This window comes from Labeo rohita, chromosome 11 (assembly GCF_022985175.1).
Source record: "Labeo rohita strain BAU-BD-2019 chromosome 11, IGBB_LRoh.1.0, whole genome shotgun sequence".
Classification (NCBI taxonomy): domain Eukaryota; kingdom Metazoa; phylum Chordata; class Actinopteri; order Cypriniformes; family Cyprinidae; genus Labeo; species Labeo rohita.
The window spans coordinates 2121354-2148554 of NC_066879.1; positions in this window are offsets into that span (position 1 = coordinate 2121354).

Sequence of the window (27201 nt, forward strand, 5' to 3'; positions counted from 1 at the left end):
ATCAGCTGTCGTCCAAAGGAACTATGGACATTTTTTTTTTCCCTCCCTTTTTTATATTTTCATCTGGCCACCAGTGAATGCAGTCAGTGGATACATTCCACATTAAATATATAGCAAATGCATAGCATATTAGAAGTGTTATAATATTTTTATTATAGTATATCATTACTTCACACAGAATATCTAATGTGTAAAATGTAGTGTGTGTGTGTGTGTACATACTGCCAGTCGAAGTTAGGACATTATGGATATTCTCCTGCTTAATTTACTTGAAATTTGTTTTGAAGACAAAAAGCGTAAAATGTGCTTACGTACGAATTTCTTTACAAGACCAAAAAATGTCATTCAAAAAACGTAATGGATGAGTTGGCCCGGATAGTGAAGGAAAAGCAGCCAAAAAGTACACAGGAACTTATTCAATCCTGTTTAAAAGCTTTCCAGGATGTTTCTAATGAAATTAGTTGAGAGAATGTCCAGAGTATTCAGAACTTTTATTCTAAATATAAGATTTTAAATAAGTTTTAATTGGTTTGTGGTGACAACACAATCCCTATACTGTTATTTCATTGTTTGTATGACTTTAGAATAATGAAAAAAAAAAAAAATAAATAAATAAATTTAGCATTACCGGGGTTAAGCATTTTTAGGCATTTAAGCATATATGGAAAAGGACATTATGTAGCAAGCCTTTTTTTTTTTTTTTTTTTTTGCCAATACAGGTAATTTACCATAGAAATATTACATTTTGTAGCGTTTATGACTGTTATAGTGTCAGCTGTAATCCAATCTCCTTAAAACATTGCACACTTGCTTAGAATCACCTAAGCGCATCCGCTCAGCGGCTTTCATGATGTTTTGAGTTTTTCTTTAAGCTTTATAGGATTTTGGGTTTCTAAACAACCCCATTATAGCTTCCCAAATTGTAAATTTTAACTTTTTTTTTTGGATAATTATTGACCTAGAGAGTCCAGAGAATTGTACTACTGTGGATTTTTTTTTCAGATTGAGCAAAAAAACTTCATCTTCTTTTTTTTTTTCATCTTCATCTTCTCAACCATTTAACAATGACAGCAGTTGTTCTGGCTAACTTTGTGAAAAAAACGTACAAGGCACAATCCATTACGCTCTTGAAAAAATGCGTTATTCTTTTAGATGTTTCACAGACCTTAGGGGCCATTAATCAAACAGGCCCACCAAGTTTCATTCCAATCGGCCTCCGTTAACCATGTCTAATAGGTGCTAAAACTTCATCAACCAGTGGCGGCCATGTTTTTTTGAGATACACAATTGTCCTTATAGAGACTTGTGGCACTTCGGACCAAGACCATGCACATCGATTTTCATGTTGATAGGACAAATGGTTGCGTAGATACAGACATTTTTATGTTTTTTTTTTCTCTCTTATAGCGCCAGTGACCAAGCTCCGTGATTTTTGTCCTACGACCTTAGATTGAGCTCTTACATAAGTGTTTTGAGTGTGGTGGAGAAATCTCAATCCGTTCAGGCCCTGTCCATTTCGAACGTTTTGGCGTTCCTTTGCGACGGTGAGGCGAAAGTCGTTTTTTTTTTTTTTTTTTTTTTTGATATTCGCTCTCCAGAGAATCTTTCTGCACTAGTTTGATTCCATATGGCCAAAAACCTACTAGGACTAGTTCACAAAAGTAGGTTTTGCAAAAAAATCTGAAACACCTGAAAATTTCACCAAGGCTTAAAATCGAATCTGATGGTTTAGGAGTTATGAGCAATTTTGTACTTTAGATTACTGTACTGCCCCCATCAGCCTTGGTGGTGTTGTCAATGGTGTGAGTACTACCATTCCTCCAAGTTTCAAGTCTCTACGACTTATGGTTTGGTCTGCATGATCAGTTTTAAGTGGAGATTCCTGATCCTTGACCTTTCTAACAATTACAATAGGGTTTCAGCGCTACGTGCTTGAACCCCTAATGATCATGTCTAAAATTCTGACTACACAATGCTATTATTACGAGATATTGCAAAGTCCTCAATGGACTTAATTTCCATCAACTTGGCAATCTGACACAGTTCTTTTCCAATTAAGCAAGTGAATATAAAGGGAATAGCCAAAAACTTAAAATCAAATGGCAAGTTTAAGTTCTAAAAATACTTGCTAATGTAAGACAAAGTAATGCTTTGGCAACAATATGTTTCGTTCGAAATTGAAATGCTGGAGATACTTTTAAAGATGGCAAATTGAGTGTGTCTCCCATTTGTAGCAGCTGTAATCTCATCCTTTAAACAGTCTTTGTTAACAACAATAAGTGCAGGGGTTACAAATGATCTGATAAGTAAGATGAAGGCATGTATTATGGATGACAATGGAAGGTTGTTTTCAGAGGTTAGGGTTTTATATACAGTTGTTATACAATTGTGCTCAGAGTAAAGGAGTGAGTCCACTTCATCTCAGCCAACCTCTGATTTACCTGGAGGACAATGTTAAGTTTAACCAGAAGACTGGGAAGACTGAGCAATTAAATTTCAAAGATGGAGAGCCGCGTGAGCCGGTGGCCCTGAAGGCGTGAGAGAATAATGGTTCAGGAAGTGTCCTCAGGAGCAGAAGAGCATCCGTTTATCTTGTACAGAAGTGACATCTGGTCTCTAAACTGTGGTCTGACAGTTTCCACACAGAAATCTTTGAGCATGGTGTTGGGCAGCAAAAGAGTTTCATGGCGTTTAGTTAGACTGCCTGGATCATGAAGGGGGAACAAACAGATGCTGCACACTAGATGCAAACAAATCACTTCATCTCACAAATACACCTGCAGAGAGACACTCTGGTCTTCAAACGGATGAGCCAACATGTAACAAATCTGCTTGTTATTGCTTAAAAATCACTTATGCTAATTATATAATTTGTCAGCAGACTTAACAACTGAAAAAACAAACATCAGGACAGACGATGCAAACATCACACACTCCAACATCATGCTACAGAAATATGTGAACACAAGCGCTTCTACCTTTGCAAGCCTTATTCTGTAGGTTTACATTCTGAAGCGTGTCAGAACAACATGTTTACAAATCTCTAAGGTATTTTTGAGTTTTGGTCTCCAAGTCAAGTCTTTCAAAGACAAATTTAGGTCAAGTTTGAAGTCTTTTGGTAATAGCTTTTCATAAACTGCAGGTTAGTTTTAAAAACACATTGTCAGTAAGAAACGGAGTTAATTTATAGTTCAGAAGTTTTTCATCTGGAGTATAAGTAAAGTCTCATGTCACTTTACGAGTCTGTTAAGACGTAATTGTTTCTCATGTGGACTAATGAATTTTCAGCATTTGCAGAGGCTAGTCTGTGATTTTAATACTTTCCCAATCCAGAATGTCAGTGTTTTTCTCCTTCCACCTGCATAAAAATCCATGGCCAAATTACCTACCTTAACTAATTGGCTTTTAACTGCCGTCCGATTTCACATCTCTGAGTTTACAAGAGGGGATCAATTAAAAATGTATGGTTTAAATCCTTTTTGACCGCCGCTGAGCACTATACGGTAACTACTGTGCTTTGCTGCAGGCATTTTAAAGATGTACACTTTTATTACTTAAATGCTGGAACGTATTTACAAGAACAACCTCCACCACAGCAAATGGTAAATATTTGAAATGGGCCGTTGGCAGCAACAGGTATGCAATACAATTTTAAAATATGTTTATATACATTAAACACATAAACCAAGCAGGTTTGTTTACTCTAATATAAATAAAAGGTTACAGTTACTTATTTCTGCTAATTTCCACATTTTTTATGAAATCCAGCATTTTGAGAGATGAAATGCAAAACAGAAAACCACTTCAATTATAGCGTCTGTTTTTCTATTTTTAAAATAGGTGGTTTATATAATCAAATGATAAACAGGGTATTATTTTTCAATTATAAATATGAATGTATTCTTATTATTCCAAGCATATGACATTTTGGGAGTGAGGTGCAGAGACAGAGGCACTTCCTTCGGCTAAGTCTTATTAATTTCAGTTTCAGTGTGAAAGGGCCTCGACAATTGCCAAAAATACATATCTTTTGAGTTTTTGGTTATTAAAAATAAATAAGCAAGTCCAACCCGGCTGAAAAAAATGAACACAAAAGTAACTTAATGCATTATCTTCCATAGAAAATAACTAAGTAAAATGATTAGTTACTTTTTTATGGAGTAACACAATATTGTATAGCATTACCCATCAGTGCAAACCGGAATTCGTAACACAATCCCCCAGCTTCACATACAAGGCTTAAACCTAGTCCTAGACTAAAATGTAAGTCTGAGCTGTTTTAAGTGAAATAAACTTGTACTGACTGATCCAGGCTTAGGCTAACCTCTGTTTTTATATATATATATATATATATATCTTTCAGGTCAACAGTTTGAGGAAAATCTTGCAAAGAAGATTGAAGTCAGCTAAACCTTTATGGCTTGCTACCTGCATAATAACATATCTGGTCGCACAAACAGGAGATTCTTACAGTCTTACTGAGCACTGAGGTTTGTTACAGCCGTAGTAAGGATGTTACTCTAAGTGTCTACAATGGGGCCTAGAGCATTCACGTCTAGTATGTTTCTGGCATTAGGGTTCCGATCTCTTTCACAGACAACTAGGATGACACATGACGAGAGTTTCTAACCAGATGTTTCTTTCATGCTTTACCAAAACTAAAGTTTGTTTCATCTTCAGCACATGTGGCAAACACAAAAAAAGAACCAAAAAAGATGAAAGGAAGCAGTTTTATAAACAGATTCAGCAAGCTCATCATTTTTCGGACCAATGAGGCTCCCAGCAGCAGACATCAGTTAATCTACTCAGTGCAAACCACAGCGTGACACATTCTCGCGTTGTGCAGGAAGCCCTTAGAGTACGGCAACATGGCAAGAAATGTAGTATTCTTTCCTGTGAACTGTGTTAAGTTTTGACCTTTCATCCCTGTTGGTGACATGTCATTAACTAGAACACATGCCTAGTCCTCCCCCACGCTCCCTAGTCAGCATGGGCAATACATTCTCTTTGTCTTTTCCCGAGTGGAGTCTCCTACTCCCACCGCTACAGTCGCGGCTGCATCACTCGCCTTGAAGAAGCTAACAAACCCTACACGGCCCTCGGCCGAATGGTTACAGATCAAAGTTGCGTTTCTCTTGCGATTTTCATGTAGGGGTAATTTATTATACAACATCCAGGAAATTGGAAGAGTTTTGATGGACATGTTTTGTGCAAGGTGCTTCATGTATGAGCTGGATAAATCTACGCCGGCATCTAGTTACCTGTGATATAGAGAGCTGATTTGAAGGGTGGAAGCTGAAATTGGGGTGGAAGCTGAAAAACGTTTAGCCAACTATTTCTATGTATATATAATAGATTTGGTCAGATTTGTTTTGCATGTTTGTCATATGAGCTTAGGCTCTGTGAAGTTAGAACTGTGAAGGACTTCAGCGTATCGAGCGTTTCAAAAAATAGTGTGAAGGGGAAAGTGTTTGCCAGTTAAAATTAACTCCCACATACGACGGTTTGATGATTAAAATCTCACGGTTTCAGGCTCCATACGCTAATCAGCACGAGCGGCTTTCAAAAATTCTCACTTTCTCAATTCTATTGTTGTGCGCTCAACAGAATAAAAGACCAAAAATGCCAAAGTTATCTTTTAATTGTTTGTGTGGCATTCAGCTGCTGAATAAAGACTAAGGAAAGAGAGACGCCAAGGTTAGACCACAAATTAATTAAACTTGGCAATCAAAGGTTGAAAAATCTTTGAAAAAGTAAATAAATAAAGTTTAAAATCAAGTTTAAGAGAAGGGGATTTAAAAAAAAAAAAAATTAACAGATAACGGATAAATGTGTTATTCACAAAATGCATTGTGAATAATCTACTATAAAAGCAATAAGGTATGAGAGGCTGGTCGGTGCATGCGTGATTTTATGGGTAAGGCGATGCAAACAAGTAAAATGAGTGGAGAAAAGATACAAAATTGATTGATATGTCTTTTGTGTAATTAATTCTGCTCATACTTAGCCACTAAATAATTCCAGCCTTTTGTGTGATATTGCTTAATTAATTTTATTTGAACTCTAAATATTACATTTTAAAGATGTCTACTGATCTTGAGAGGGTCCTTGATATATGGAGTTTTGTTTTTATGTGCAAACCGTTTTATTCATTATAGACTGTTTGTATTTATATAGACAGAATGTGAGTACAACGATGGCTGTCCTTGTTAATTGTCTTGCATTAGTATAATAATACAGCTTATGTGCAACTTTATTTGACATGGCGGATTTTATCCTTCAAGAAGAATTTGAAGGCTATGCGGAGGCTCTTTGAATGGTGAAAGAGTTTGGTATAAAAGATTTGATGTGTTTATTATTTTTTAATAATGTTTGATGCTGCTTCATAGATTTGTAGAAGCACAAAATGAGTGTTTGACAAAATTAATTAATGTATGAATATACAATCATCTTTCATATTTGAATAAAATCAGAGATTTACTCAACTGAGATGACTTGAGTAAAAAGATGTAAAAAGTAATACGACAAGTAAGTACAACTTACTGTTGTGTAAGCTGTGGTACACTGTTATATAAGCTAAACTCTTTATTGCATGTGGGTAAAGCCTGTGAAAAAAGCTGTATAAGCTAAACTACACAAAAATATATTTTAATAAAGACAATTGATTTACAAATAATGTTACTTAGATGTTCTCTCTCGCTCTCCACTACTATCACCTGATGGACTTTTTGTTCCTTGCATTGCAACCTTTGGCTTGCTCATTTGGGACATAAAGAGAAATAATAGTCAGTATAACTTATCAGTGAAGCTGTGATTGAAACTATTGTAGCACTTAATTAATTGACACTGCATTATTCTCTGTAAAGCTGCTCTGTTGTACGTGTGCTTAAAGCTGTACAAGAAAATTGAAACTGCTGATGGAAATTGAAATTTATGACATTTATTTTTAGTGTAAAGCAGTTTGAAGCCCTTTTTTTGGTGTGTTGTAAAGGGCAATGCAAATAAATGTGCATTAAACAACCAGTATAGCAAAGAAATCCACTAAACTTAAGTCTTGTTGCAGACATGTGCACTAAAACCTATATCAAGACGTATTTCAATAATGTTTGCATTTACAACCTAATCGATAGCAGTGATGTCACCATGATATTTGCATAATGAATTCTGATTAGTATTTTATGCTTCTTTTCAGCCTCCTTTATTTCCTTTTTTCAGGAAGTGCATATATATTAGATAATGTGCCGTCACATGTCTATGTATATTAGCATAGCTCTGTTACAGCAATTGCTGTAATACAGAAAACACTGAACAAAAATTATGAACAGAAGCCAAAACACAAATAAATAAACATAATAATCAAATATGTATCATAAATGTATAAATATAACATACAGTAGCTTTAGATGCAGTGTCGGTTGCATTCATCATACGTAAACTGCAAGCATTACAAATGCAGTGCATTATAAGGTACCGCAATGAAACATTTTATGCGCATTAATGACTTGGACTAAACTTTCTTGATGTTGATCAGAGATCAGGCTTAAAAGTGTTTACATCGGCCGCATGTTCAAACTTCACCCTGCCAGCCACAGTAATGAGAGGCGTCACAGATCATAAGTGATGCCCTAGTTATTATTATGACTGCCAGTCATGGTTATGATCATTAAACTTACAGTAAACAGTTGCACGAGTCTGTGTTTGTCACGCTGGCCTCCACCTCTCTCTCTCTGGGAGCAGATGCCTGCGGTGTTCTTTAATGACATGGTGTCAGTGCTGCTACATGCGCTGGGAGAGAGGTTAGACAATGCGGTGTGCGGCAACTTTCTGTCGTTCTCGTTTTCTGTCTTTCTGTCCCATCTCTCTTTTGCTGGGTCTCTCCAATTTCTCTGTCTTTCTACAGTTTGCCGTTTCTGCTTCCATTTCTCTCTCAGCCACGTGTCGTTCAGGGTTTTTACCTGACAGGCGGCTCTTTCTGTTCAAAAATGGAAATCTTAAAAAAAAATTATAATAAATAAATTAATAATACTACATATGAACAACATAAAACATGAAAAAAAATCTTGTTACAGCAAAAGAAAAAAAAATGCAGAAGAGTAGAAAGGGATTGATCAAACAATGATAGAAGCTGGATTTTAATGCTCATATTGTCAAAATATCCATAATATTTCATATTATATGCTTATCTTTAAATAATCACAATGAAAATAAACTGTGCAATCTCAAGAGCCCTATAAAGATTCTGTAGATTCATAAAAAAAAGTGCAGTTAATTTGATTGTTCATTTTGCAGAATGTCCAAATTAATAATTTATCTTTTATTCTCAACACAGTTTCAATAAAGTGTGAGTTTATGGGAAAACATACCTTAAAATCTTGATTACATTTTGGTCCTGATTTATACAAGCTATATATTTAACTATTATATGCCTAAGTGAAAAATTGTTTGCTATTTATTTACTTTGCACATTGCAATTTATTTTGCATACTGCAAAACACTTGCTGCTGTGGGTAAAGTTAGGTACATGTTTGGTGGTATGGTTAGGTGTAAGAGTGGGGTCAACATAACATTACTAATGAAGTTACATGCAGGTAAATAAGTACAATTAAAAAACATGTCTGTAATCCAGTGTATAAAATGATTAATTTAAATATTAATACCTAGTAGTACTAAGATACTTAATATGGTAACACCTTATTATAGGGACCAGTTGTTACTATTAACTAGTTGCTTATTAGCATGCATATTATTAACATATTGGCATTTTATTAGTACTTATAAAGCATATTCTGTATGACCATATTCTACATCCCTAACCCAATACCTAAACTTAACAACTACCTTACTATTAATAAGCAGCAAATTTGGAGTTTATTGAAACAGAAGTCATAGTTAATGGTTTGTTAATAGCGAGAACTGGACCTTAAAATAACGTGTGACCCTTAATATAAAGTGGGGTCCACTGTTGTTGCGCATGTAAAACATAAAAACATAGAGTCAAAAGATGTCGCAATGAAAGCCTCTAAGCAGACTATTACAACAGTAAAACGGTGTAACATTCACAAATATCAAACCATTATTCTGGCCCACAAATAATCAAACATCTGGAATGCATGACCTGACCTGACAATTATTACAAAATAGTACACTTGTCCTGTGATTGCAGTTTAACCTTTTAGTAAAAATACATCTTCTTTATATAATTAACTCTTGCCTGAATGTAAGTCTGCGTGTTCACAATTGTACTCATTTTGGAGGACAGAATTTATCCTAATTTAAGAGTGTTTGAAACCAGTTGGATTTTTGACTCAAAAGCTTTTTTTAGTTTTAAGTTTTATGCAACTTCTCTGCGTGAGAACTAGCAGCATCCCGTAGCTGAATTGCTTTGTATAATGAGTGCTAAGTTGTATAAATGATTGTTGTCTCAAGCGTTTCTTCTCATTTGTCTTTCCCTGACTCTCTTTCTCTCTACTCTTCTCTGTTTCTCTCTTACCCACACGTGTCACTCGGGCTCTTTCTCTGGCAAGCTACTCTTTGTGTTTTGGGAACCTGATGTTGCTACAGAAAAGAATAGTTGTATTGATCTGCGTCCGCTATTAAAGAAATAAATAAATGCGGAGAGAGTTTGAGGGGAATTCTGCCAGGGGAAGAGTTGGAGGTAAGGAGGGGTTCTGCATTGTTGATCCAGAATGACAGTGATTGACAGTAGTGGTAGAAAAGCTGATAGCAACGTTTGGCGTGCCGCTGGTTTAAAGGACGGACATAGCCGCTGATTTCAGGTTTGTGGAGCATGACTGTGCGCTGGGGTGAGATCGTTTCTTCACATCCTCTCTGTGTCCGTTCTTCACCCTTAGGCTCTCGTTGTTTTTTACAAAGGGCTTTTGTGTATTGTTTAAAGCTTTTTCTCACTAATAGACTGCTTTATTCACCAGGGCCACACTGAGCCACAGCAATAGCACCCCGTCAATAGTGATAGCAGGTGTGGAGCACAGGTGTGTGCTGGATATGGACCGGAGTGACACGCTGTCAGCTATCAGCTGAAATTAGCAGCCCAGGTAGGAGCCGCATGAGCGGGGCCTCTTCTGCCCGTCCTCTGAGTTTACAACACAACAACTGATGGACAGAACCTGCAATTTGAGATTCCTCCCTTTTCGCTGCTCGCTCTGCTGGTGGTTGTCGCTGGATTTTACTTAAAAATGACTTTATATGCCACCGCAGGTCTGCTTTCATTGATTTAGATGCTTTAAGGTGAAGTGTGTCATTTCTGTGTCGCTAGCGGCACCAAACGGAGTTGCAAAAATAACCTGATTTTTACATTTTCGGAATGAAATGCGAGCGGTTCCTGCCTGTGTAAAACTTGCTGCTACAATGCTCTGGTATTGTAAGTGAGGTGTCGCTATGCGGGTGCTGAGATGTTCTGAGTGGTTTTCAGAGCATGTCTTTGTAGTTGGGAAGGTTTTTTTTGGGGGTGGTTGCTATGTGATTTAATACTGGCCAATTCTTCATGATATTCTGGTCTATCTGGTCTTTAGTCCAGGACTGTAAATTATCAGGGGCTTAGGGCAAAAAAAATGTCAGAATGAACAAAAATGCACCCCAAATTCAAGATACGGAGGCCAAAAAACAAAACAAAAAAATAATTAAACTAAATCAATTATTACCATAATTGAAACAAGTAAAATGAACAAAAACGATGTCTGCTCATGTTGCACTAAAGATTATTTACACAGATTTATATATATATATATATATATATATATATATATATATATATACACACTGACCAAAATTATAAATGCAACACTTTTGTTTTTTCCCCCATTTTTCATGAGCTGAACTCAAAGATCTAAGACTTTTTCTATGTACACAAAAGGCCTATTTCTCTCAAATATTGTTCAAAAATCTGTCTAAATCTGTGTTAGTGAGCACTTCTCCTTTGCCGAGATAATAATTCCACCTCACAGGTGTGGCATATCAAGATGTTGATTAGACAGCATGATTATTGCACTTGTGCCTTGGGCTGGCCACAATAAAAAGGCAACTTTACAAAATTAATTTACAAAATTAAAATTTAATTTACAAAATTAAAGTTCATTGAAAGTATTTTTTTTTTTACATATTAAAAGTTTGTTTTATAGCAAAGGCAGATACCTCTAATAGAGTTTAAAAAAAGGCTTGTTTAATCTCTGTAATCTCCTCAGATGACAATGTAGATGCCTGACAGAAATTGTTGTTGTGATCATAGACTGTATTACACGCAATACACAGAGCTTTTCCCTTACCATTGTAACGTGCTGCTTTTGCAGGATCCATGAAAACATTTCAGCTTTTGTTTTCCTTTATGCCCTGAAGATATCACAAGTTCATTGCGTTCGTCAAAATGATCCATCCTTGATCATTTTTAGTCAGCTTTGACGAAACTCCTCTCAGCCAGCACGTCTTTTCAAAGTGAAAGTAGCCTTGTCACCTGACCTGAATACAGTGCACTGATTCACTAAAATTGACTTATCGGCTTCTGTTCTCAAACAACAAGGGCACAGTCACTTCTTGTGGGCTTTTTTTGACAAAACGTGTTTAGGATTCAGATCACGCTATATGTGGAGATAATGCACAGCAATCTGCTCTCTTTTTTTTTTCCAAGTGCCGTTTATCGGTTATATATATACATATATATACATAATGTCTACCCTAAACCTAACTCCCCTACAAACCTAAAACCATGCAGCCTAGACACTATATGTAAAAATTAAATAATGAATTATAATCGTAGTATTTTAAATATAGTATTATTTAAAGGGGTCATCGGATGCCCATTTTCCACAAGTTGATATGATTCTTTAGGGTCTTGATGAAAAGTCTCTAATATACTTTGGTTAAAAATTCTCAGTGGTAGTGTAAAACAACACCCTTTTTACCTTACCAAAATCCGCTCTGCAAAAATCCCATTCTGGTCGAGGCTGCTTTAAATGCAAATGAGCTCTGCTCGCCCCGCCCCTCTCTTCTCTCTGTGGAGTGACAAGCCTGTTTACTTTAGCTGCATTTACCTGCTAAACTTGCTAACTAGCACATTATTGGGAAAAGCCATCTTACAGCTGATCTGAAGTAAGACACTCATGTCAATCAACTATCGTGGGAGCGGACTCTGTTGGTGTGTAAAAATCGGGGTTGAAAAAATCGGGGTCTTACTGTACATGCCTCTGCACATTTGGATATAACTAACTAAAATAAATAAATAAATAAATAAGTAGCCTTTTGTACTTGGCATATTGTGTATTGTGACTGTGTACACAAAAATTATAATAGGTAATATAAATGATCCTAAATGTTTTGCATCACTCATTTGGATCTGAGATGGCAGCTCCCAAATTGTGTCCAAAGCCAAACTAAATCATGATTTGTACAAATGTTAGTGAGATGACAAATTATATTTATGTGTTACGAAAGAGGTTCCCATAAAACTGGTTTGGACACTTTCCCTGAGATCCCTTCACAGAAACACACAAAATCAAAAACTGTTTGACCAGAGATTCTTGGTACGGTTTTTCTTCATGTTGATAAATTTCAAATGAAACTATCAATTGATTTGTAATGCTTCAGTATAGTTCAGTCTCAGTTGCGAGGCAGTAATTGTTTTGTCCTTATTAGCAAAGAGCATTGGAGTGAAAGTCTTATGTAGGGAAACAGATGCCACAGGACGGCCGGTATCACAAGCAGCCAGTTTGACAGCTATTCGTCAGACTTGGCTCACGTTCATTAGTTGAATTATTCAGAGAAACTTCTCTTTGTCTGCTGAAATGATAATTGACTGTCTACTGAGGGCCGTGGGGTTTTATTATAGCGGTTGTTGGTTTGCGTGGGAATTTCTGGGGGGCTGAATTTTTTCTTGCAAGACGAATTTCATCACAATGCTGAACGATGCAATGGCCCTGTAACACGTTATGCTTATAAGCATGGGATCATCCTTATGAGGTTTAAGGAGGGTTTTTTCCAGCGTACTTCCTTAAAAATTTGAATAAAAAATTGTATTATTCCATACACAGCACTGCATTGTGTTGACACAGAATTTATTGCATATGAAATGTGGCCAATGATGTGAAATATTACTCTTCATAGAATAATCTTATATCTACAGAGACCTAGCATGGATTAATTAATTCAAGAGTAAATGTCCCTAAAGGCTGCAATTAACGATAAACGTATTAGACGTGTCAGTGCCCAAGAGCGCTGGAGTCTGTCCCGCTACCGCTTTTGCTGGTGCTGTTTCAACTCAACTGTCAGCTGAGATGTGTCAAAAACTAGAGCACGTGTGTGTGTGTGTGGGTGGGTGGGATTGAGTATTCAATAAATTGACAAAAAAACCTACCAAATAAACGTATTAAATTCATTATGACTCATATTTTTACTTCCAGTTGGAATGGAAAAGTGTTTGCCACATCCTGTCCAGCTGTGAGGTGTAAAAATATTCGGCATCTGTGTGTAAATCACTCTGTAAATTATGGTGTGACCACTTTTAACTCCTCAGCTGTTACAGTAGAAGCTGTTTAATGATTAATTAAAATGTTCCATTGCATTTGGTGACTATTCAGGAAAAAAAAACAGACATGAGAAAAGAGAAAACCATCGTCCCTGATCATTCTATCACATCCATCCATCCATCCAGTGTTTATGGGTAACTAATGATTACGTAGGAAGTGATGTGATTACTGCATGGCAGTATATTAAAAGTTAAAAAAGATTTGCTGCATTGCTGGTTTGACGTTACATCATACTGTGGCCACAACTGAACAAACCCCAACAATAATCAAACAATAACCATCTCTTCACTCTAAAAAATTCTGGGTTGTTTCAGCCCAACTTTGGGTCAAATATGGACTAACCCAACTTTTGGGTTAAAAGTTTAATTGAAAAATTTAACCCAAGAGTCAGGTTAGTCCATATTTGACCCAACGTTGGGTTGAAACAACCCAGCACTTTTTAGAGTTTTTGCAGATTGTAGATTCTTATTCATTTTAGTGAATTTGTTCAGTCTTGCCTGAAAGTCACTATGTAGTACTTATTATTAGTGCCAGTCCTAGATTTCTGGGGGGCCCTGTCAGCACGTTCATAAAAAGCCAAAAATGACCCCCAATCCCTTAATCTGTTCTTTCAAAGCTGTTTATTTGTCAACAAACATATGATAAAAAGGAAGAAAATTACAAACAATATGACTAAAAGGACAACAATATAAAAAGATACAAATGAAATACAATTTAGCCTACCAAAAATAATAGCCTACTATAAAGAAATGAATCAAGTTATCAAATGTAATGTACTGTATGAATTAAACATACGTTTATTCTTATTAAAGTTACTAAAGTGAATATTAGTGTATGACTCTTTTTCTTTTGTTGCTTGATTGACATTAAATGGCAGAGACAGTACAGGTCTAATATTCTGACAAGCATTTAATTACTTAATAACTATGTTCACTTAAGACATAACTGACTGTGTTTAAGTAAAAGCTCCACAAGACAAACATTTTGACATATTTTTGTGTGTATTTGTCTAAGTGCACACCCAAAACACAAAATACTTGGGTGGCCTTTATTTTTGAACTTTTGAAATCTTCTGCTGTCACCCTCCCAGTCAACTCTCCATTATGAGAAATGGAAACAGACCAAATTTCGCTGAGATTGGACTATGTTTAGGGTGTGCTTAACAAAGGTGAAATTCTGTCTTAATGACCAAAACAGCATGGAATTAATAATCATACCAAACCATTAGTAAACTGAATTAGGTGAAAATTGAGAACACAAAACAGTGTTGTTAGTCTTAAAATGTAAAATTACACAGGCACCAATAGCCTTGTTGACAGCGTGCTGACATGTAGCACCGTTGCATTTCAGTTGTCCTGAGTTCAAGCCCCGGCTCAAGGACCTTTCCCGATCCCGTCCCCGTCCCCCTCTCTCTTTTCCACTTTGCTTCCTGTCCACTCACTGTCCTATCAAAATAAAGGCATAAAACACCAAAAATAAAAACTTTAAAACAAGTTACAACGACACTAAAAACTGATTTTGTTGCTTTCTGACAATATGCATTATGAACTGCATTTGTTCTTCAGTCTTTGAGAGAAGTCCATTGTACTCTTGGGTACACCTCTTTGCAACACCACTTTCCTGCATTTGCATTGTTTGCCCAGGTACCAGAATCTTCATTTAGGAAGAATAACAAAGAAATTGCAAATGTTCTGCCATTGTTGTGACGTGTTTTCAAGTATGACAACAAGTATTAAACTTAATATCAGCTTAATATTAATAAAAGCTAATATCACCAATGAGCTCTTGAAGTACCTGTTGATAAAAAGATACATACTTTGAGCACACCCTAAATGACCAATTATCTGGATGAAATTATGCATAATTCTAGCGGAGAACCAAATGAGGGGATGAGAGGTTAACATTTCCAAAATAAATAAATAAATAAATAAAATTACCATGTTTTGCTCATCTCATATTATGTGCTCAGAAAGCTGCCTGGGGAACAGCTCAATTGCTTTTTATTATTTTTTAATATCAAGTACTTCCAGCAGGAGGTTTGTTAGGATAAGACAATATTTGGCCGAGATACAACTATTTGTAAATCTGAAATCTGAGGGTGCAAAAAAATCTAAATATTGAGAAAATCACCTTTAAAGTTGACCAAATTAAGTTCTTAGCAATGCATATTACTAATCAAAAATTAAGTTATGATATGTTTACGGTAGGAAATTTACAAAATATCTTTATTGAACATGATCTTTACTTAATATTCTAATGATTTTTGGCAGCTTATTACAACCTATAGTTATGTTTTAAATTTAACCACCCTCTAACAGGTGAAATAATAACAACAGTTGTCATCATGAAATGATGTATGACCATCGTAACCAATCCAAATGCATGTTTGTTTAAATGTAATGTGTGGACTTTTTAAAACGGTCCCTTGCCTACGATCTTTCCTGTTTCAAATTTGTAAAATTTACATTTATGCATTTGGCAGACAAATCAGTATACGTGATCCTTAGGATCAACCCCATGATTGTTTCTGTGGCATGTCCTGTTTCCAGTAGGGGCGCTAATTTAGTAAATGCTCCTATGGGTCGTATTCACCTCTGCAGTTGTATGGGTTGGAGGACATGTTGCTTGGAAGCCAATTCAATTAATCGCATAGCCCTAGTCATTAAATCATCTTTGAGAGCAAGTGGGGCCCCATGGTGGTTTAGGGGCCCTACATAACTTGCATACTTTGCGTATAGGGAGGACCACTTATTATAATTTGCACATTTAGTTCTACAGTGCTGTTCATTACTGTGTTTATTATGCAATTACCTACACAGATATAGCTAAAAGGGTAGCTTGATGGTAGTTTAACTTGTTTAAATGTGGAATAGCTAACCTGCTTCCGTGGCACTAACAATGCAAATTCCCATGGAACATAGGAACATAAATGCATCTACCAAATGTATAAAAACAAAATCCATCGATTCCATCAAGTGTTTTTGCCATCAAATTTGGACTTAGTGATTCTTTCTCCGTAAGTCCACACAATCACGAAAAGTTTACCTGCAGTTCTGATCCCACATGCTGAGACACTGAGACAGTTAAAAAGAGAGTTTCAAGAAAGATTCAGGCACATATATTGCAGAATGTCTTCTAAATGTATTCGTGCACATCTGGAAGGACACGTTCTTCTGTACTGTATCTTCAAGATGTTTCACCACTCGTACAAGTGGATTCATCAGTTTGAGGAGATTCCCTGACATTTAACTGGATCGCACACTGTGGTGAGATTTGATTCGCTGTGGGAGTCGCCTCCCAGATGGTGCGAATTGCAATCGCTGTGTGAATTGGGGCGAAACTGCTGGGCTAAAGATGAAAGGACAGCATTGTAAGCAGCTGACAGGCCTTGTCGCAGAGATGGCTGTTCCAGTTTCACAGAGATGGCCTCTTTCACTCTTCTCTCAAACCATCTGTCCTCCCTGTCCAAAATCTTCACATCACTGTCCTTTATTGACTGATTCTTGTCCTTTAGATGCAGGTACATGATCGAGTCCTGCCCACAGGGGTTGCCTTTTGTGTGTTAAGCTCTCAACTTGTAAAACAGTTGTGTCATTTCCCCAATGTTTAAATTAAGGCATTATTAATTGCATTGCACTGCGTTGACTTTTACTTTCTAGGGTGGGATCCTTAAGGTGTACAAGCTTGTCTTGGTGTGCTTTAAGAGTACTGCATTTGTATCTGACTGGTTGATTTCTCTACTGGACCTTTTAGATGTTGTAGTAAGGTCCCAGTTTGGGATATCTGCAGGCTTTCGGCTCTGTTTGTCTTTCATTTCATTGGAGTCTAAGCTGGTCTGCATTTTTTTTTTCTGCTTCATGATGTCTCATTCTAACATTGTGATTGTGTTCCAGCACACAACAGGAATCAAACAGCAGTTCTGAGTGAAAGTTTCTTGTAAACTTTGTTGTCCAGAAATCAGTTTTGCCTTGGGCATATAATGCAAGACAGGAATGCCAATTTGTTGTGCCGTTCATTTTCCCATTTGAAAGTAGTGCTTGTCATTGTAATTGTAGGTGATGTGTTTTGTAAGCAACGGTTCTTAATTAGTTTGTGCTGTCAGATGTTGGCTTCTGAGAGCACAAAACCATTGAAATTAAGACATTTAGCAATTGTCCATTTAGCCTGTCAGAAATAATTCTTCATATGTGTTGAGCCTATCCAGTTCATGAGAATATTAATACATTTCAGTTGGATTTAAGGACTTTCATATTCATTTGTGTAGATCAGGGGTGTTCAAACTCAGTCCTGGAGGGCTACTGTCCTTCAGAGTTTAGCTCCAATTTCACTCAGTTTCTAGTATGCTTAGTAAGACACTGATGAATAGGTCTGATGTCCCGGGCCGAGTCTGGATTAACAAATTTTACATAAGCAGTTTTTCATACTGTGTTTGGTCTCCACTTGATGCTAAATGAAAAATCTTGGGCCAGCTGAGAACCACTGAACAAGAGCATTTTATAGGTTTGAATTTTCACCTTGGTACCATTCAATGCCCTATCAAAGGACACCATGGCCTCATTTGGTTCTTTACTTGGGTCCTGTACTTTTTCCAATGAAGTCCCTGAGGTCTAAAAGTCAAGTTCTGTCCCTACTAAAGTTAGAATGTTTCAGTGTTGTAGTTGTGAAGCCTAATGATTAAAGTCCAGTGGCTCTTGCACCACTGTGGCAGGTAGCCATAGGATGGTCTGTCCTTCTAATAAGGAAGAATAAGTTAGCATTGATCACTGTTATTTTCCAGAGTCCATATAGATGAACAGTGTCCAACCTTGCTCCTGGAGGGTTACCTTCCTGTAGAGTTTAGCTCCAATCTGCTCCAAAACACCTGCTTCATGCTGAAGACCTTGATTAGTTGGTTCAGCTGTGTTTAATTAGGGTCACAGCTAAATTCTCCAGAAAGGTGGCTTGCCAGGAGCAGGATTGGACACCCTGGATATAGACATAAAGTGGTTTCTCCAGGGCACTTATTTCCTACCCTAGTCCTGGAGTACCCCCAACACTGCACAATTTATGTGTCTCCCTAATCAAATACACCAGGTTCAACTCATCAGTTCATTAGTCAAGCCTCCAAGGCATTAAATTGGTGTGTCAGATTAGGGAGACACCCAAAATGTGTATTGTTAAGAGAGACCAGGGTTGGAAATAACTGCTTTAGGGTAAAGGTATTAGAACAGATGATTACATGATTACATTTCACCTGAACATTTTTTAACAGATCAGCTGGCTAAGTCAGCTGACGATGACCTTGAGAATTTTCTCAGATGGAGATGCACTATTTAGTATAGTACACATGTTATAGTGGGTGCTCTAGGATGTTCAGTGTAGGTGATTGTGGGTTGTAGGCAGCAGTGTGTTCAGAATATCGACTGCAGTAGAGGTCACAAATACTGTCTTGAACTGATTCTGGAGGATCTCAGAGCTGAACAAATCTTTCAATGAGCCTGTCAGCTATTCAGTTTTATTTAGTTTTTGAAAATGGATCATTCACAAAATATGGTGAACATGTCCCTTAAATTTTAGGACATGAAATATAAAAGAATTAAAGGCCCATTCACACCAAGAACGGTAACTATGAAGATAACAGTAAAGATATAGTTCTAAAATTAGTTCTCAGTATTAAAGAATAGCAGAGTCCACATCACAACTATAACGATAAAGGCACAGAAAAACGATATCATTGGAATCATATTCCAAATGACTTTTTTCCAGCTGATGAACGTTAAAAAAACATTGACAGACATTTAGAATCGAGCGTTCGCTTAGAATAAATAGACGATATCGTCCACTGGTGTGGATGCTATCTTTATAGTTATTGCACACATACATCTGCAAGATGTCTGTTGTGTCCAAACATCTTGCAGATGTCTGTGAGATGTCAGTTTTACATACATTCTAAATCATAAACATCTTAAAGACATCTAATAGATGTCTATTTGACATCTGATAGAAAACGTCCTATAGACGTTTCACCATTTGAATCTGATTTTCAGTATTTTTGAATAATGTAATGATATAAATTAACGATGGAAATGTGTCTAAGGGCTTTTAACAAAAACACAGAGATTTCATTGTCTTTATATGTTCACTCTTACATTTAGTAGCGTATATTTCCCTTTTAGTAGCTTAAGTTAGGTTTGCTGTGTCCTGAAACACCACAAACCACAATACAACCATCAGTATGTTTCACAGTTAGTATGAGGTTTAATGCAGTGTTTGGAACTTTGGCTAAACAACTTCCAACTTCCTTCAAAACAATTTTTTGCTGACCTCCCCCATCTGCCCAGTCTCTTTCTAAGGGTTCACGGGTGCACATTCACATAGACTGTTGCCAAAGCTGCCTTTTAAGTCTCTTCATGACACCCTGGGGTTCTTTGAGAGTCCTTAAAGTATCTTACAGTCTGCTCTTTGAGTGAATTTAGTGGGATGGATTGGCCTGCACAGTTTCTATGGTCTGAAGCTTTCTCAATTCTTAGATTATTGTTCTTAGATTTTAAATAGCTCATAAATGGCTTTAAATATCATTTCAGGGGGGCTCAAAAAAGTTCTACCTGATCTCATGACGAAAACATACTTGTGGGAACTTTTCTGTATGATACGAAATATGCACCAATAAGTACATATCACTGCAGTTTCCAACAGAAATGAACACTAGAAGCAGTAAAAAAGCGAGCGCTTGTAATTGTTTTTGTACAGTTATGTCTACAGCTTCATGTGTTTTGCCTTCCGATGTTGTGCCAATATCTGACGCCTACCAGATTACTACCCCCCTAGTATTGGTAGGTTTAGGGTTAGGTGTGGGGGTGGAGTTAGAATTAGGCAATCATGTAGCGATTTCAAAGAGAGGGGGTAATAATTTAGCAGGGGGTCGAAAATGGGCACAACACCAGACGTAACAAGCTTGCTCGGTAGCTCAGCCGGCATGGAATTATTGGTTAGATGGTACGTTATTTTAAAATGTCACAGAGCATTAGAGATATAGATATCATAGAAGGCCACTCTAAAATGTGCAGTTTTATCACACAACACAATGCCACAGGTTTTGAGGGCGCGTGCAATTGGCATGCTGACTGCAGGAATATCCACCAGAGCTGTTGCCCGTGAATTAAATGTTCATTTCTCTACCATAAGCCATCTCCAAAGGCGTTTTAGAGAATTTGGCAGTAGATCCAAATGGCCTCACAACTGCAGACCACGTGTAACCACACCAGCCCAGGACCTCCACATCCAGCATCTTCACCTCCAAGATCGTCTGAGACCAGCCACCTGGACAGCTGCTGCAACAATCGGTTTGCATAACCAAAGAATTTCTGGGAAGCTCATCTGCATGCTCGTCGTCCTCATCGGGGTCTCGACCTGACTGCAGTTTGTCATCGTAACCGACTTGAGTGGGCAAATGCTCACATTCCATGGCGTCTGGAACTTTGGAGAGGTGTTCTCTTCACGGACGAATCCTGGTTTTCACTGTACAGGGCAGATGGCAGACAGCATGTATGGCGTCGTGTGGGTGAGCGGTTTGCTGATGTCAACGTTGTGGAATGAGTGGCCCATAGTGGCAGTGGGGTTATGGTATGGGTAGGCATATGTTATGGACAACGAACACAGGTGCATATTTGGGATCCTCTGGATCGGCGTATACGACAACGTGTTCCAGTTCCTGCCAATATCCAGCAACTTCGCACAACCACTGAAGAGGAGTGGACCAACATTCCACAGGCCACAATCAACAACCTGATCAACTCTATGCGAAGGAGATGTGTTGCACTGGTGGTCGCAAATGGTGGTCACACCAGATACTGACTGGTTTTCAGACCCCCCCAATACAGTAAAACCGCACATTTTAGAGTGGCCTTTTATTGTGGCCAGCCTAAGGCACACCTGTACAATAATCATGCTGTCTAATCAGCATCTTGATATGCCACACCTGTGAGGTGGACGGATTATCTCGGCAAAGGAGAAGTGCTCACTAACACAGATTTAGACTGATTTGTGAACAATATTTGAGAGAAATAGGCCTTTTTTGTACATAGAAAAAGTCTTAGATCTTTAAGTTCATCTCATGAAAAGTGGGGGCAAAAACAAAAGTGTTGCGTTTATAATTTTGGTCAGTGTATGTATATTTTTACGCCTGAGATAAGTTTTTATCCTGTAAATCTAAAATGTAGATAAAGATCATTTTCAGATCAATTATCTATTCAGGTCTTCAGTGCATTTATTTATTGCAGTAATATGTCAGGTCATATTTTTACCACAGCAGAGAGCTGATGGATGGGTGATGTTGGATGTTCTGGGGTGAGCATTCTAAGTTGGTTCGTCTCCAGCTCTGGGCATATCTGCACTCCTGCAGGCTGAACCCAGCTGCACAGCTAGCTTCTAATGTGGACTCATTAGCGCTAGCACTAAGTGCCCTTCACAAATTAGAGCTCAATTCCATTTGCTCTTCCATAGCATCCCATTTGTGCCATTCTAGAGCAACAATGCCAAACGCTCGGTGGTGAATCCTTCACTTGAATTTACTGTTAATGTCTGAGCCAGTCTGTCAGCAAGAACATGAAATGTGCATTTGTTAACCAGATCGTGATGAAAGGTTGTCTGTAGCTGGCAGTGAAATGTGAATGGTTCTTTGATTTTCAGATGAAATTTGTGATCTTTTCACTGTGAATTGGTGTTTTTTTGGTGTGTATGAATGCACAGGCTAATGCTATTCCTGGAGGCCCATGAGTACATTCAGTCTTTTCTTAAAATTCGATCTTAAATTAGCTTTCAAGGATGGTGCCAAGAACTCCCAAAAGTCTTTCAAATAGCCTTTTCAAATGTTGAAAAAGTCTGTTGAATAGCCTTTTTGCTACAAAATGGCAGCTATTAAAGGCTGTACATATCAAGCTGTGGGTGCAAGGCCTTTGCTTGTGTACTTTATTCTTGTCAAACCAAATTCGCTGACCTGCAATTCACAGGGGTACAGCTTTTCAAATGTCTCGCAGAATGCCACTGTGCATGAGGAAGAAGATATTAAAATGTTTCATCAAATTAATTTTAGACATTTCAGAATTCATTTAGGCTTTCATTTACATTGAAATTTCATTGTTAAAATCAAAATGTGACACTTGAAAACAGAACAAGAGCGCTCTGTCAAAACAAACCAGCAGGCATCAGCACAAAAGTTAAAGCCTGCTTCTAAAAATTCAGTTGTTTTTAAACTCAGTATAAATGATGTCTCCGTGTATCCACACACATACACACACACACACAATGTGTGCGGCGCACTCCCTTAGCTTGCTCATTTTAGGAATCTTCCGTAATGATGTGAAAAATAATTAATCGAGATTTTAGGAATGACATTTACGGCATGTTTATTTAAAAACGTGTGACAATTTTGTTGTTCATTTGTGTCCTCTTAACCTTAGTCATCACGTAAAGACTTATTACTACTGTATAACAGTGCTGCAATATCACTGTTGTCTTTTTTAAAGAGCTATCACTCCGCTTAACAAAACAAGTTAATCGTTTCACCCTTTTGTTTCACTAACACAAACATTAGCACCAGCATCTCACAGGAACAATGCTAGCGATCTCTGCCCGCCAGACAGCGGCCTACATGCGGAGCTGCTTTCTAAAGACACAATAATCATGGGATTTGATTGCCTGTCCCTCAACCTCAATAATTGATGACTCCAATATTTACCCCATTACCTGTGTGTTGTAAACATTCATTACGGTAGTGTGTTTGAGAGAGGTGTGTGGCAGCGAGCACAAGGGAGCCTGGCCTGAGGGGAACTCCTGTCAGTTTGACTAATGACAGAAATGAAAAAATATCTCCTAATTACTTTAGAAAAAGGTACAGTACTGCGTTCCTTATCTGCGCAATATGCATTTTAAAACTTTGTGCAGGTTTATTACATTTAGCTCTTTCCATCGTGGAACTGGCATTACAGACAGAGCAAGTTCTCAAATTTCAAATCAAATTTCAACTCTCTCCATGAAAGGCTAATCCCATTTACAACATTATTGTATTTCTATTGACATTAGCATTTTTTTTTCTCTCTTTTTTTTGTTAACATGTAAATAGTAGTCACAATATTAGAGCAGCTACTGCAACTTACAGGATTTTGTATATTCATTCATTTTAGTAAGTTCATTTTTTCATAATGGCCTCATATTTATTAACGGTAACAGATTACAGCTGTCTCGTAAAAATTTTTTTTTTTTAAAAATTCCATGTTTTTATTGTGTATATTTATTGTTTATATACTGGTTTTTACATATAGCTTTCATAGTGACACAGATGATCAATCTTAAATGAGAAAATCTATAACCATGATAGTCTAAACAAAGAGTTTATTGTTATACATTTTTTGTTTGACAATTTTGTACCTACAGTAAGACAACAATTGTGCTTCTAATAAAGTTCTTTCAGATATAAGTGTATTTTGTTACCAAGGTGACATCAGTCTTGATGGAGCTGCTTTTCGAAGTGCATGCTTGATATGTAATATGAGACATTTGTGTAAACAACAAAGAAAACTAAGTAGTTATGCTTGTAAGCAGAATATTTTATGCATTTTTCAATCAAGCTGTAATTGCATTTAGTTATGCATTTTTTTATTGATCTAATTTAAAAATTAATTAATTAATTAATTAATTAATTAATTAATTAATTAATTAAGTGATCCTGTTTAAAACTGTGTTGTTTAGAATATCCAAAAATCAAAAAACATTCCTAAATAAATTAATTAATTAGATATTACATAAATGACTGTAGAAATTATTGTTGATTATATGAATTTTAAATCAAACTGTAAAGTTTGAACCAAACCATAAATATACATTTAATACACATTTTATTAATTACAAATATATTTAATACAGTTTGCTGTAACACAGAGTATTTTTTAAAGCTGGTTCAAAGTGTGTGTGTGTGTGTGTGTGTGTGTGTGTGTGTTTTCAATGTGTAAAAATATTTAATTGTGTATATCAAGATAAAATGCTAGCTATGAGTAAGTCTTATAACAAGTCAAAATAAAAAAATAAAAAAATAAGGAAGCAATTGCAGTAATGCATTAATTATCTTGATTTAAATTATAGCTATAATAATTAAATAATAATAATTAAATAATGCAGTAGCACTGCAAAAAAGCATTTTTTTCTGAAAGTCCAGAAGGCTAAAAGCCTGTCGTTTAAGAAATTCATTCATCTCATTCATTTGGCTTTCACACACACAGCAAGTAAAGACTAAATCATATAAGAGCCTCTCTTCAGCCAGAGTAATAGGCCTGGAGTACAGCAGAGTATTGTTACTCTCCTCGCAAAACCGAGGAGAAGTTGATGCATCTTTTCTGTTCCTGAGCTTTAGAACGATTCCACGTGATTAGTGCAATCAAACCCCCGATGTCTTTTGCTCATTGAGTTTGCGGCAAGAAATATTACGGGATATTTGTGTTTTATAGAAGGAGACCGTTTATCACGGCCATTTTTCATGCTGTCAAGTTAATTACCAGAGAGCGGAATACGATTACACACACAGACAAACACACACACACACTCCTCTGCACACAGAGGAATACAAACAGACCCTCTCACACACACTCACACAAATACACCTAATCCCACCCCCATGGACACCCAAACTAAATTGTTAGCCTGGAGCAGCAAACTTGCCTCTGTCACTTTTAGAAGCAGCTGAATATCTGTCCATCCTGCTTGGAATAACAATCACTATTACAAGGTCAGAGCAGTTTTAATGTATTTATTTCATTTCTCAGGGGTTCTTTGAGAGGCGGAAATGAATCATGGCTCTATTCAGTGGTGGATGCCGGTTATCCGTTCTAAGGTTACATCACTTCTGCGTTTGCTAACGGATTAGAGCTGTCGTATAGGATCCCAGAGCTTCATGGTTAATGGCTGGAGAAAATATATTTTAACCCTTCCGCAAAATTAACAAAGCTGATGAGTATCAGAAGATCAGTTTAGGAAAAGAACTACGTGCATAACTACGTTTTGAAAAAATGCGCTTGCAAAGTGCTGCTTGTGCATTATTGTGACAACAGGGTGTTGTGGTTGGTTGCCGGTGTGTTGCTATACGGTTGCTAGGGTGCTCTGAGTGTTTTTAACACGTTGCTATGTGGTTGCTTAGGTGGTTCATTGTGGTCAAGTCCAGCGCCAATTCTTTGTTAGAATGTTTTTGTTTTTGTTTTTGTTTGTTCTCACCCTCTATTTAAGGCCCAGTGGTAATCTATGGAATTGCTTCGTAAATTCCTTCGTACAACTCATCATCCTTCATGATGTATTATTATTTGTGGTTATGTTTCATTCATATATTTTAAGTGCATTTAGTTGCTGGCTGAATTATCTTAAAGTGTTAACACAGAGGTGGTAAAACATAGTATGAATATACTATCTGAGCCGATAATAGTCACACTACTAATAAACAGCCAACATACTAGCAATATGCATGCTATAAGCAACTAGTTAGCAATGAGAATTGGTCCTTGAAATAAAATTTTACTAAATTCAAATCTAACATACAAAATAATCTAAACAATACAAGTGTTATTATAAAACAGAAACAAAAGAAAGAGAGAGAGAACCTGGGGTGACTTTCTGATCACGTGAAGTTACTGATAGAAACTGAGCTTTATATAATAACAGCTCAGCGCATGAGAGACTCTCAGTCCCTCAGGAGGGAGCGTACAGCGTTCCTATTGGTAAGTAGGTATATTTCTCTGTGTGTGTATGTAGAGACTCAGATATGGTAGAGACAGGATATGACTTAACTAACACTGTCTATCCATTCACAGAGACTCAGCTGATTTTGGCAGCTTCGCTGTTGTTTCTTGGTTGCTGGTGTCAAGGAGGAAAATGAAAAGACAACTCTCATTTTTCTTAATTAAAAATGTAGTTGCACCTGCACTGAAGTGTAACTTTCCTGGAATGATGAAGGATGAAGAAATTTGGTCTGCTTTCAAATACTAATAGGTGTACATACCGTTTTGAGAATTATTTAAAGTACTTTAATGATCAGATATCAAATCTTATTATTATTATAGTATCTATCTATCTATATTTGTATAGATATTTATTCCTGTATTAAAATATACAAACCAGTATTTACTGACAAAATACAACCATTATGACCCAAACACAAAGGCGCTGCACAAAAACAGCTTAAGGTTTATTTGATTTAAGAAAGACCTTGACATTTTATTTTACATTCAGACATGAAGACCAATTATATTCAGTGGTCACACTATTAGACATCATATAAATAACCACAGCAGCACAGTCATACATAATTCAAGAGTTTCTCAGTTTGTGACAACACTAACCTTCACTTGGGTTAATTAAGTATCTGTTTCACATTCATGTTCTAATGCTGTAGGTGACATTTTCCCAATCCTAAAGAAAAGAAAAAATTACACTGTTGTTCTTTTACTTGGAGCTAAATGTCGTCTGGGAACAAAAAAAAAAAAAAAAAAAAAAAAAAAAAAAAAGATCTACTATTGTTGTTTTGTCATTTAAAAAAAAAAAATGTTGACGCTAAAAGGCCAGAAGAACCATGATTTAGCTGAATCTGTGCCTTTATAGCTTTCTCTGTCAATTTAAGGTAGAACATCATTCTCTCATGTAGCTCATTTTTTGA